Raw genomic sequence first — 12,929 nt, forward strand, 5'->3', positions numbered from 1 at the left:
AAAGGGTTGGTGATTTGTGAAGTTTATAAAAGACTTTGTGACGCCACCTGTGGCTTCTGGTGAGGATCACCAGCGCTGTGCAGTCCACTGAGGCCAGTGATAAGACAGCTCGATGGTATGGCTCCCCACAGGTGGAGCTAGGCCTCAGGGCAGAGTATGACGGGGAATGCAGAACAGACGAGACCCAGCAGAGTCAGAGCAAGAACAGGGACAGACACGATTGTCACTTCAGTACCTTTTACTGATGGGAATTCATGCACGTCCCGGAGCACTGTAGGGTAAAGGGTGTATGTCAGGATCCTCCCCAATGAGCGGGTTTCGGGCCTCCTGTCTCTTGCCTCTGTGTAGTAAGTTTCTGACCTGCCTGGAGCTAGGCCTAACTTTGTCTCTGTCCAGTCTAGACTAACGACGGCCTGGCTCCACCTTCCCTTATATATCCCTAACGGGCTCCCTCTGATGGTCTGAGGTGGAAGGTGGAGATGTGTGAATGGATATGGGGGCCTCTTGTGGAGGAATCCTTCAATACACCCTTCCAGGATCTGTGATACCAAGCGCAGCTAGGCGTCACATTCCCCCCTAGTTAAACTCAGCACTCCTGGGCTGAAGTACATTTTATATAACAATAACAATAGGAAACATAAGCAATACAAGAACAATCTTCCCTTTATAGGAGGCACAAATCTTAAACGTTACATAACCAAAACAAATACAGCGTGTCCTCAGAACTCAAGTCTCTTGTGGTGAGGTTCCCAGCAAGGATGTCCATCTCACAACGTAGAGTAGTTTGTGGGTTTCGAGGGACCTGTCCTAAACCCTCTACGTAGGCCCTGGGGTGGCTGCAGGGCATGAAGATCCCGAGTTGGACGTCCAAGAGAGCCACTCCAGACAGGTTTTTCTTCTGAGGTCACCTATAAAAGCCACTCCAGGGAGCGCAATTATATACAATATGAGTTTTTGGGCTGCACGCAGTCCTCAGCCACGCAGTTCATAGGTAAGTGATAAAGGAATTAATAGGTAAAGCACAAATTAATTAGCATACATGAAAATACACAACTAATTCAATACATTTCAATTTGATATACAATACCCCATGGGTAACTATTTACACCCTCAGAAATTTAACTATTTACTGAGTGTACCTACCAGGAGGTTTACCTCTCGTGCTACGTATTGATCTGCGTAGTGCGGTGGTTTGTGGGGCGTTAGTGTCTGTGTTCTCAGTTACTCTATCAGTTCTACGTGTAACCATGTTGTAAAACTGCCGTAACCTCTCTCTTGGACTGGCAAGTCTACCATTGACTGGGCCCTCTTGCTCCGCTCCTACCGGGGATCCTTCATCCGGGGATTCTTCTTGAGCTGGCTCTTCTACAGCACTTAGAGGTACAAGTTGCTGTGGAGGGTTTTCTGGCTGTTCATAGAATTGGAGTACTTGAATGATTACTGCACCTCCTATTTGAGGCCAATCAGCTGGGAAGTCTCCTAAGTCAGTGTGTATCACCGCTTCTTCAGGTTCTTCCTGGATTGTGAGAGGCACTTTTTCTTGGGATTTCAGTAATTCTGGACACAACTTTAGGTGGTCCCTGGACACTGTAGCAGATGTTTTTCCTCCATATCGACTGATTATGCATGTCTTCTTATTGTCAAACCTTGACGGCAACACAGTGTAGGGGTCTTTTTCCCACTGGCCATCAAGTTTGTGGTTAAGTCTTTTCCTTTTTAGTACTGTTTCACCAGGTGTGAAAGGTTCTGCGGGTGCATTTTTATTGTATTGAACTTCCTGCTTTTCTCTCACCCGAGTAAGACTGTCCTTGACACAAGCTTGTACCCTCCTGTACTGCTCTTGTCTGGTCTTGTCCCAGTCCTCAGTGGTCATATCAGCTTCAGGTTCAACAACACCAAGCTCCAAATCCATGGGCAGCTTTCCTGGCCTTGACCGCATGAGATATGCCGGAGTGCAATTGGTGGAACTCACTGGTATATGATTGTACAGATCCACTAGGTCAGGTAGTAGGTCTGGCCACTGGTTTCTCTCCTCAAGTGGTATGGTCTTTAGCAGGTCGATGATGATGTTCATTTTTTCGCAGAGACCGTTGGTTTGTGGGTGGTATGGTGTAGTTCTTATCTTCTTACAACCATACAAATGGCAGAACTCCTTGAACAACTCAGCCTCAAAGGCCGGGCCTTGGTCCGTCAGCACCTGCTCGGGATATCCATGGGGTCTGCAGAAATATGCTTGGAACGTCTTTGCTGCTGTCTCTGCCGTCAGGTCTTTGACGGGGGCGACCACCAGGAAACGTGAGTAGTGATCCACCATAGTCAGAGCATAGGAGTACCCTGATCTGCTGGTGGACAGCTTGACATGGTGCAGGGCCACGATCTCCAGGGGCCGAGTCATCTTGATGGGTCGCAGGGGTGCCTTCTGGCTGCTGAAGTCTTTTCTTCTTAGGCCACAGGGTCCACAGTCCCGGCCCCACCTCTCAATGGAGCTGCGCATTCCTGCCCAGTAGAATCGACACTTCAGCAGGGTCTCTAGCTTTTTCCAGCCAAAGTGCCCCGCCTGATCGTGGTAAGCTTCTAATACCATCTGGATGTCTGTCTTCGGGACCACTATCTGCCATACCATCTCATGAGTCCTTGGATTAACGTACCTCCGGCACAGCTTCTCACGGTAGATAAACAGCCGGCTTCTCTCGTTCCACAGCTGCTTTGCTTGTAGAGACGCATCCTTCTCCAGGGAGTCACCTTCTTGGGATATCAGCTGTTTGCTGCGGCTGACAACCAGGTCACTGTCCTGGGTCTCTTTCCAGCTGTGGTGAGGCAGGGGGTTTAACGTCTTTCCACGCTGTTTCCTGGAGGCTCGTTGCTCATGGATCATCCCACTCTGATGAAAGGCAGGTAGCTCAATCTCTTCCAGGTCATCCACTTCTTCTTCTGTGTCTGACTTGTGAGGCATCCTAGACAAGGCATCGGCGTTGGCGTTCTTGCGGCCCGCCCGGTATTTGATTGTAAATTGGTAATTTGATAGCCGAGCCATCCATCGTTGTTCCAGTGCCCCCAACTTAGCTGTTTCAAGATGGGTCAAGGGGTTGTTATCGGTAAAGGCAGTGAACTTACTGGAGGCCAGATAGTGCTTGAACCTTTCAGTGATGGCCCAGACCAAGGCCAGGAACTCCAACGTGAAGCTGCTATAGTTCTCTGGGTTTCTCTCAGTCGGGCGGAGCTTCCTGCTTGCGTATGCGATCACATTCTCTTGGCCATACTGCTTCTGACTTAGAACAGCGCCCAGCCCTTCGTTGCTGGCATCCGTATACAGCAGGAACGGTTGGCTGTAGTCAGGGTAGGCTAGGATCTCATCACCTGTCAGGATCTCCTTCATCTCCTGAAACGACTCGGCTTGCTCCTTACCCCAGTGGAATGGTTTTTTTTTTCCTTTGGGGGACTGCCCTACCAGGAGGTCTTGCAGAGGTGCTGCTTTCTTAGTATAGTCCTTTACGAACCTCCGGTAGTATCCTACTAGTCCCAAGAACTGACGCACCTCCTTGAGGTTTTTCGGCTCCGGCCACTTCTGGATGGCTGTGACTTTCTCTGGGTCTGGTGCTACCGCTTCCGGACTGACAATGTGCCCCAGGTACTGTACCTTTCTCTTGAGCAGGTGGCACTTTGAGGGCTTCAACTTCATCCCGTACCGGGACAGTGACTCAAATACCTCTGCCAGGTGTTTCAAGTGGTCCTCGTACGTTCTGGAGTACACTATTACGTCATCCAGGTAAAGTAACACAGTCTCGAAGTTGTGGTGTCCCAGGCAGCACTCCATCAATCTCTGGAACGTTCCGGGGGCATTGCAGAGTCCAAACGGCATACTGTTGAACTCGCAGAGTCCCATTGGGGTGGTGAAGGCCGTCTTCTCCCGATCCTCCTCAGCCACAGCTACCTGCCAGTACCCACTAGTGAGGTCAAGGGTGGAAAAGGAATTTGCAGACTTTAAGGCAGCTAGGGACTCCTCTATGCGTGGTAAAGAGTATGCATCTTTATGTGTAATGCGATTTACTTGGCGGTAATCTACGCACATTCTCATGCTCCCATCCTTTTTCCTCATTAGCACTAGGGGAGCTGCCCAGGGACTACAACTATCCCTTATCACTCCCACCTTCCTCATGTCATGCAGCATTTCTTTTGCCTTCTGGTAGTGAGCTGGGGGTATAGGCCCATAACGTTCTTTGATTGGGGAATGGTTGCCTGTGGGGATATGATGTTGAACCCCCTTAACCCTCCCGAAGTCAAGTGGATGTTTACTGAACACCTGCGAGTATTCTTGAACCACCCGGTGTACACCCTGTTTTTGATGGGCAGGAGTGGTGTCTGTCCCAACATGGAGCTGTTGATACCAATCCTCCACCTGGGTTGCAGGGTCATTATCCTCTACTTCATCTGGTGAGGTTAAGGACTCCGCCTCATGAATGCAATTGTTATTGACAGCATGTAATTTGGCAACAGTGGCATAACGTGGCTGTCTGACCTCATCTTCCCCTAAGTTGAGAAGACGGACGGGCACCCTCCCATTACGTACATCTACCACTCCCCTGGCGGTTAAGAGCGTGGGTCTATGCTCGGAGCAAAGGGGTTCTACTACCGCCTGGTAGCTCTGCCCTCTTAGACCTATGGCAGCTCTACACCAGATGAGCATTTCACTCATTGGGGGGATGACAATGGGTATTTTCACTCTTTGTTTCATTGCAGCCATTTGGTAAATTCTAAAAAGTTATTTTTTTTCTCATTAAAGTACACTCTGCACATCATCTTGACTGAAAAAAACAGAAATGTAGAAATTTTTGCAAATTTATTAAAAAAGAAAAACTGACATATCACATGGTCATAAGTATTCAGACCCTTTGCTCAGACACTCATATTTAAGTCACATGCTGTCCATTTCCTTGTGATCCTCCTTGAGATGGTTCTACTCCTTCATTGGAGTCCAGCTGTGTTTAATTAAACTGATAGGACTTGATTTGGAAAGGCACACACCTCACAGCTCACAGTGCATGTCAGACCAAATGAGAATCATGAGCTCAAAGGAACTGCCCAAGGAGCTCATAGACGGAAATGTGGCAAGGCACAGATCTGGCCAAGGTTACAAAAGAATTTCTGCATTACTCAAGGTTCCTAAGAGCACAGTGGCTTCCATAATTCTTAAATGGAAGAAGTTTGGGACATGGCTGTCCAGCCAAACTGAGCAATCGTGGGAGAAGAGCCTTGGTGAGAGAGGTAAAGAGGAACCCCAAGATCACTCTGGCTGAGCTCCAGAGATGCAGTAGGGAGATGGGAGAAAGTTCCACAAAGTCAACTATCACTACAGCCCTCTACCAGTCGGGCCTTTATGGCAGAGTGCCCCAACGGAAGCCTCTCCTCAGTGCAAGACATATGAAAGCCCGCATAGAGTTCTCTCAAAAACACATGAAGTACTCCCAGACTATGAGGAATAAGATTCTCTGGTCTGAAGAGATGAAGATAGAACTTTTTGGTGATAATTCTAAGCGGTATGTGTGGAGAAAACCAGGCACTGCTCATCACCTGCCCAATATAATCCCAACAGTGAAACATGGTGGTGGCAGCATCATGCTATGGGGGTGTTTTACAGCTACAGGGACAGGACGACTGGTTGCAATCGAAGGAAACATGAATGCGGCCAAGTACAGAGATATCCTGGATGAAAACCTCTTCCAGAGTGCTCTGGACCTCAGACTTGAAAATGGCTGTCCACCTACGTTCACCATCCAACCTGACGGAACTGGCGAGGATCTGCAAGGAAGAATGGCAGAGGATCCCCAAATCCAGGTGTGAAAAACTTGTTGCATCATTCCCAAGAAGACTCATGGCTGTACTGGCTCAAAAAGGCATTCTACTCAATACTGAGCAAAGGATCTGAATACTTATGACATTTCTGTTTTTTTTCAGTCAAATTGGGCTGCAGAGTGTACGTTAATGAGAAAAAAATGAACTTTTTAGAATTTACCAAATGGCTGCAATGAAACAAAGAGTGAAAAATTTAAAGGGGTCTGAATACTTTCCGTACCCACTGTACGTAAATAACTCTACAGGAGTAAAACTTTTGTCTGTACAGGAAGAAAAATGCAAAATTGCACGTAAAAAAAAAGTTTTGTGGGAATAAAATAAAAAATTGACTCCAGGGGAAATGTTTTAAATACTGAAAGGAATCAATTAGGGGAAACGTGTGTGAATCTGAAAATAAGCAACAGGTGGGCTATAGAGAAAGGAAGTCAACAAGGTCAGGGCTGATGTTTGTGAACAAAGAGGAGAGAAGCTTCCATCATGGGATAATTATACTACGGGTGATTATTAAAAGTGTTCTCAAGATGCATTTATAGCAGAAAGATGGATTTTGACTGCATTAAGTTTACTTACTTTAGAGTGAGAAGCAATTTAACCCCTTAACAACACACATGTTTTATATTGAATATACTTATAAAATGAAAGTTCTTAAAGGGGTTTACCCACGAACAAAAGTTCATTTTAATTAATAGATCTTGGAATAATAATAACTTCCACAATTGGATGTGTTTAAATAAAATGTTCCTGTGCTGAGATAATCTTATAAATGTGCCCCTGCTGTGTAATGGCTGTGTCTGACCATACAGGAACATGGTCTGATCATACCACATCTCCTGGGTATACAGACATTACAGCAGGGGATCACAAATGATTCTTTCTTTATAGTAAAACATTGTTTAAAAATAGACAGGGAAATGTTTTACCTCACAAAAAGAATCAGCTGTGATCCCCTGCTGTAATGTCTGTATACTCTTTTGCATCCTCCCCTGCCCAGAAGATGTGGTATGATCAGACCATGTCCCGTACACGGTCAGATACAGCCATTACACAGTACACAGCAGGGGCACATTTATAAGAATATCTCAGCACAGGAACATTTTATTTAAACACATCCAAATGTGGAAATCATTATTATTCCAAGATCTATCAATTAAAATGTACTTTTATTCGTGGGAAAACTCCTTTAATGCAGAAATTGGACAATTCATGAGAACCCACCAGGCACAACAAGGTGACCATTCTCTGATTGGACTCTAATCCTATTATTTATCAAACATGTCTCTCCCAGTCTAAAAGCTTACAAATATAAGAGGCAGCTAAGATCCAACACTAATTAATAACATCCTTAGGACTCTTAAAACTTTTTCACACATAGCACTCATACCTATGATAGTAGATGATGGTTTTTCACAGACTGCTAAACAAGAGAAATTGAAGAATCTTTTTCTTTGTTTGTCATAGAGAAAAATTTATGAAACTTTGAACAAACTCTGATGGTAAAAACGATAACACTGACCAAACACTGATAAAGCTAGGACTGATTTTTTGAGAAAATAAGTGATATCTGAATGAGCCCTTAGGCTGATGGACAGAGGAGAAGCTCAGTAAAATATGTAGTCACCACCTCCAACAGTATACTAAAACAACTAATCAGCACCTCCAAACCGAATAAAGTAAGTGTGCACAAGTGCAAGCTGCTGAGTGCATAATATACAAACTAAAGCATACAGCAGCACTCTGTAAGTGCTAAAATGCATGCAAAAATTGACTATATGTTTATACTTCCTGGTAGCGGCAAGGATGCTTCCTCATGCTGAATCTTCATGCCCTTCACCCTTATAGTAGCTTCCCTAGGGTTGACTACCCCTTCTGCTTTCTACATATTTTTCTTTTAAAACATATGAGAACCTGCCAATTTTGCAGAACTAGCCAACTCATACAGATATTCCCGTGTAGGGGGAAGTCGGAGAGAAAGCTGTTGGCCAAACAATCATCTAATTAGTAAGGGGGCTTTACGCCTTTCTGCTTTCTCATTGACAGTATCTACTCAGACTACACAGAGCTGTAAGGATATTGGTGTATTGCTTGTCTTGTTCTTGATGCTTCTAATTAAGGAAGTTTCTACTTAAAAAAATAGTCCCATTTCACTCCACAAATACTCTTTGGAAAAGGAAGGATATGACACAGTGTCCTTTTCTTTTTTTATTTTATTTCAAAGCCAGTTCTTCTCGTACTTTGTAAAACAATGAAGCAGTGACACCTTAACGTGGTCCCATATTGTCACTGCAATGCTTTGAGAGCATTCACCACTTCCACCCCTCCCTATTTCCTTCCCTTGGCATGGGCCCAGCCTTAAAGGTTTCTACACCATCACTATATCCAGAAACGTAGAAAGTCCCTGTGTAAATGGCTTCAAGCTCTGGTGACTATTGCCCATTGTGAATGGAAAATAAAATAATTGTGGTTTGCCATTGATGAAAAATGTTAACAATCACACACATAAAAGACTAAGCGCAAAGTAGAATATTGTTTTCTGGACAGACTTTCTGGACACAGGGTAGAAGGAAGACACAAAATCAAATGGAAAAAGTCCAAAAATAAGTTAGTGTCTATAGCTTCAGGGAGCCATTAAGGTTTCTTTGTTTATTGTCCTATTGCCTGAAGCTTCCCCTTTTAAGTTGTCAGGAAAACCTACATATATGTCACGCTAAATATTTGCATGAGAAGACTCTAATTAATTTAGGGGGAAATGCCTTCTGGGTCACTATTGTTTTAACAGATGAGGGTCAGTACCGAGACTGACAGGACCTCCTCCAGGGCTCCGGCGTCACTGTGCTTAGTGTACATCATAAATAAATTCACAGGGGAAGTCTGAGCATTACTATAAATGTGCTTCAATTGTATATATCATCCATATATACCATAGTAATGTACATAAGTCTAAGGCTTCTCTGCCTTTTGGCTAAGGTCAAATGTAGTGTCTGCTGGAATCAGTGGGTTTGTCCTGGCTTGCTGATGCAGAAACAGACGCAATAATGCACAATGGTTGGAAGCTTTAGGGTGTACACCGGGTGGCTTATAGAGTCATGCAGTTAGGTGACCCCAACCCCAAACATTGATGCGATCGGCAGAGTAGTTTGAAAGGTCATTGTGCAGAAGTGTCCCAGGAGTGGTGACCCTGGGGTCTCTGAACTCACTGGTTGTGGGACCCCACTTTTCGGGACATTTGCACACACTTCACTTTTAAGCACACACCCTTATTCCGGGCCTTGGCTAGGATGGGGAATTTTTTAATTTCCTGGCCGGTAGTGTGAACCTTCATTTTTTTTTTATTTGTTCACTGTGTGTCACCTTATCCACAGGAATTTTCAGGGTACAATTCCCTTAGGGGTTACCTCCTGATCGGTCTAGGAATGCATGGCCATCAGGTTCCACTTCCCTTGCAAATCCTTTGCGCTCCTACTTCGGCAGGAGAGCCGCTCAAGACTGAGCTCCTAATTCCACTAGGGTGGCAGCCAAGATGGACGTTGGGAGCATGACTGACTCTCCCTAATCTTCAGTGAGGTGAGGCCACCACCCCTGACTCTTGCTGTGAACTTCTGGTCCAGAGCGTTTGGAAAAGGTTTATTGATGTCCCTTCTTCTTTAGGAGTAGGCTGCAATAGACTGCATCTTTGAGCACTTTTTTGTGGCACTGTTCACTTTTTCAAGCACATTAGGGTAGAGAGCATGATCGGGCTCCTAAGGAGGAAAAAATAGCAATGTGAATAATAGATTCATTTTGGGTCAACAACTTTTATGCAATAGTCATAAGAAGAAACTATTGCTCCCAAGGGGGAATATTACATTGACACTAGGAAATTCTATACAATTGGAATAGACTTTATGACATGTATACATCTTGAAGTACATTTTTACAACAGATTTTGTCCTTTGAAATAGCCATTGGGAAATCATGGCAAAATCTTTCGGTGGAAGAAAGGACCATGCTGAGCAATAAAATACAATTCCCTCTCTGTCTTGTCTCCTCTAAACAACTCATGGAGGTATGGTCAGATTGTCAGGAAGTGTGCGGCTGACAATGGCGGACAAGGAGGTGGTAATGATATAGATGAGTACGTAAGGATAGCCAAGGGTCAATTCCAGAACATAAATGAGCAGGACAAGTAGAGAATTGTATCCAAAAGACAACCAAAGCAGCAAGTACAAGAAACGGAATAATTCTACATTCACGTAATGTCAAACTTGTGGGTCCCAATGCAAAATCGCCAACTATCACAGGTTTTAAAAATATTGGTCTAGTCATATGGGCCAACAGAACCTTTGTGGTCTCCCTATGTTCCAGGGCATGGGAAAACCCTCGTAAACCCATTGTAGTTATGTCACTGCAGTTGTGCAGGGATGAAGGAAAATGTCAGGACGTAGTGACGTCATCATGTCGTGCTGGTTTCCAAAGTGGTCAAGGAAAAATGAGCACAGAGAGTTAAGGTTCAATTACACTGCACGATAATCATGAACAAGTGTTCCAAGGAACGCTCTTTTCATGATACTTTTGCAGTGTAAACAGGCTGCTGACCATCTGACGAATGAGCAAAAATGCTCGTTCATTGGGAGAATTTATCTTTTGGTTTGCACAAAAAAAAATCATCGTTCTCGGCAGAAGGTCCTCCTGGGTAAACAGGACTCAAGATGCCGAGAACAATGGCAGCCTATGTGCAATCATCTACATAAAAAGTTGGTGACTGCATTATTTATCTTGCAATGATGAAGGACAGTCTGTATTCTTAATCAGAGGAACATTCAAAATCCTGTAGGCTTCAGAGCTGAAATCTGCTTGCTGTATATCTACACAGATTTAGGATGCCGTCTCTATTCGACAGTCAAATACATATACATATCAATGCTTGGTGCTGCCAAGTATGTATGTGTTTTCAATAGAATAAACCACTGCCCAAGGTGACACCCCTGAAGACAAAAGGATAATGTGTTAGGGTGCCTTTATATTCCCATTCCAAAGGAGTTCAGCCGGACTGTATAGGATGTACCCGATGACAAGATTGATGACTGTTTTCAATCACGACCAGCAAAGCTGTGACTACTGGAGAAAATGTAGGATTAGCACAAGATTTGCTATATATTTGCAAAATTACTCAATTTTTTACATAGATAATATCTCTGCTTTTGCATTTCACAGGTGGGAGTTCGATCTATCAGACATTTAAAAAAAATCTGTCATGAAGACAGACTAGCTTAGGAGACATACTGTATTAGTGCATTTCTCCTTTTGTTCTTATCTGAACATGTTTTTGAAGCCTGATATTGAGTGGGTTATTTTTGATCATTGACTTCTTGGGAGTCACATGACTTTGACATTTTTTCTTTACACACTTCTCATTTGTATTGGAAAATACATAAAGAAACATGTTGAACTGGAGCAGTCATTTCCCTAGGGTATGTTCACAGAGTAAGTATTTGGTGCAGAAATTTCTGCACCATTTCCGCATCTCTTGGCAGGAAAAATGCTGAGCAAAATAGGCAAGTTTTTGCAGCGTTTTTTACTTGCGTTTTTGGTGCAGATTTTCCCCAATTATTTGTATGGGTGAAAGCTGTAGCCAAAACACTGGAAGAATTGACATGCTGTAGGTTTAAATCTGCTCCAAATCTGCAAGACAAAAATATGCAACGTGTGCATGAGACTGCAGGATTCTCATTCACTTTGCTGGCATCAGGAAACCCTTTGACAAAAACGTGACAAATCTGTGCAGACCCGCATACCTTACATGATTGAGACCCACATGGATCTACCGATGATGCATTGAGTGGCTGCACTACATGCACCAGTGGCAAACATACCAGCTGCACTGGGGCCCGGAGGTGGAGGGTGGCCCTTGCAGGGCAGCTGATAACGAGGGCAATGTGGCCTGTTTCTTGAAGCCCAAGGCTCCGGGGCCAATGGCCAGATTGCCCTTATCTTAGAATCATAGAATGGTAGAGTTGGAAGGGACCTCCTGGGTCATCTGGTCCAACCCCCTGCTCAAAGCAGGATTCACTAAATCATCTCAGACAGATGTCTGTCCAGCCTCTGTTTGAAGACGTCCATTGAAGGGGAACTCACCACCTCTCGTGGCAGCCTGTTCCACTCATTAATCACCCTAACTGTCAAAAAGTTTTTTCTAATATCTAATCTGTGTCTCCTCCCATTTAGTTTCATCCCGTTGCTTCTAGTCTTTCCCTGTGCAAATGAGAATAAAGATGATCCTTCTACAATGTGACAGCCCTTGACATATTTGTAGACAGCTATTAAGTCTCCTCTCAGTCTTCTTTTTTGCAAGCTAAACATTCCCAAATCCTGCAACCGTTCCTCATAGGACATGGTTTGCAGACCAGTCACCATTCTGGTCGCTCTTCTCTGAACTTGTTCCAGTTTGTCTATGTCTTTTTTAAAATGTGGTGCCCAAAACTGTACACAGTATTCCAGATGAGGTCTGACCAAAGAGGAGTAAAGACCGATAATGACTTCACGTGATCTAGACTGTATGCTTCTGTTAATACATCCCAGAATTGTATTTGCCTTTTTTGCTGCTGCATCACACTGTTGACTCATGTTCAGTCTATGATCTATTAGTATACCTAAGTCTTTTTCACATGTACTGTTGCTTAGCTCTATTCCTCCCATTCTGTATATGCTTTTTTCATTTTTATTGCCCAGATGTAGTACTTTGCATTTTTCGCCGTTAAAAACCATTCTGTTGGTTGCTGCCCACTGCTCCAGTTTATTTAGGTCTTTTTGAATCCTCTCTCTCTCTTCTCTAGTATTAGCTATCCCTCCTAGCTTTGTGTCATCAGCAAATTTAATCAGTTTACCCTCAATTCCTTCATCTAAATCATTGATGAAGATGTTGAACAATACAGGTCCCAGGACAGAGCCCTGTGGTATCCCACTTGAGACATTCATCCAGCTGGATGTGAAGCCATTTACAACCACCCTTTGAGTCCGATCACTAAGCCAGTTATGAATCCACCTAACAGTTGCCTGGTCCATTGCATACTTGGTCATTTTTTCAATAAGGATGGTGTGAGATA

The sequence above is a fragment of the Phyllobates terribilis genome, unplaced genomic scaffold (genome assembly GCF_046119375.1).
Source record: "Phyllobates terribilis strain yellow unplaced genomic scaffold, ASM4611937v1 Scaffold_12__6_contigs__length_324123572, whole genome shotgun sequence".
Classification (NCBI taxonomy): Eukaryota; Metazoa; Chordata; class Amphibia; order Anura; family Dendrobatidae; genus Phyllobates; species Phyllobates terribilis.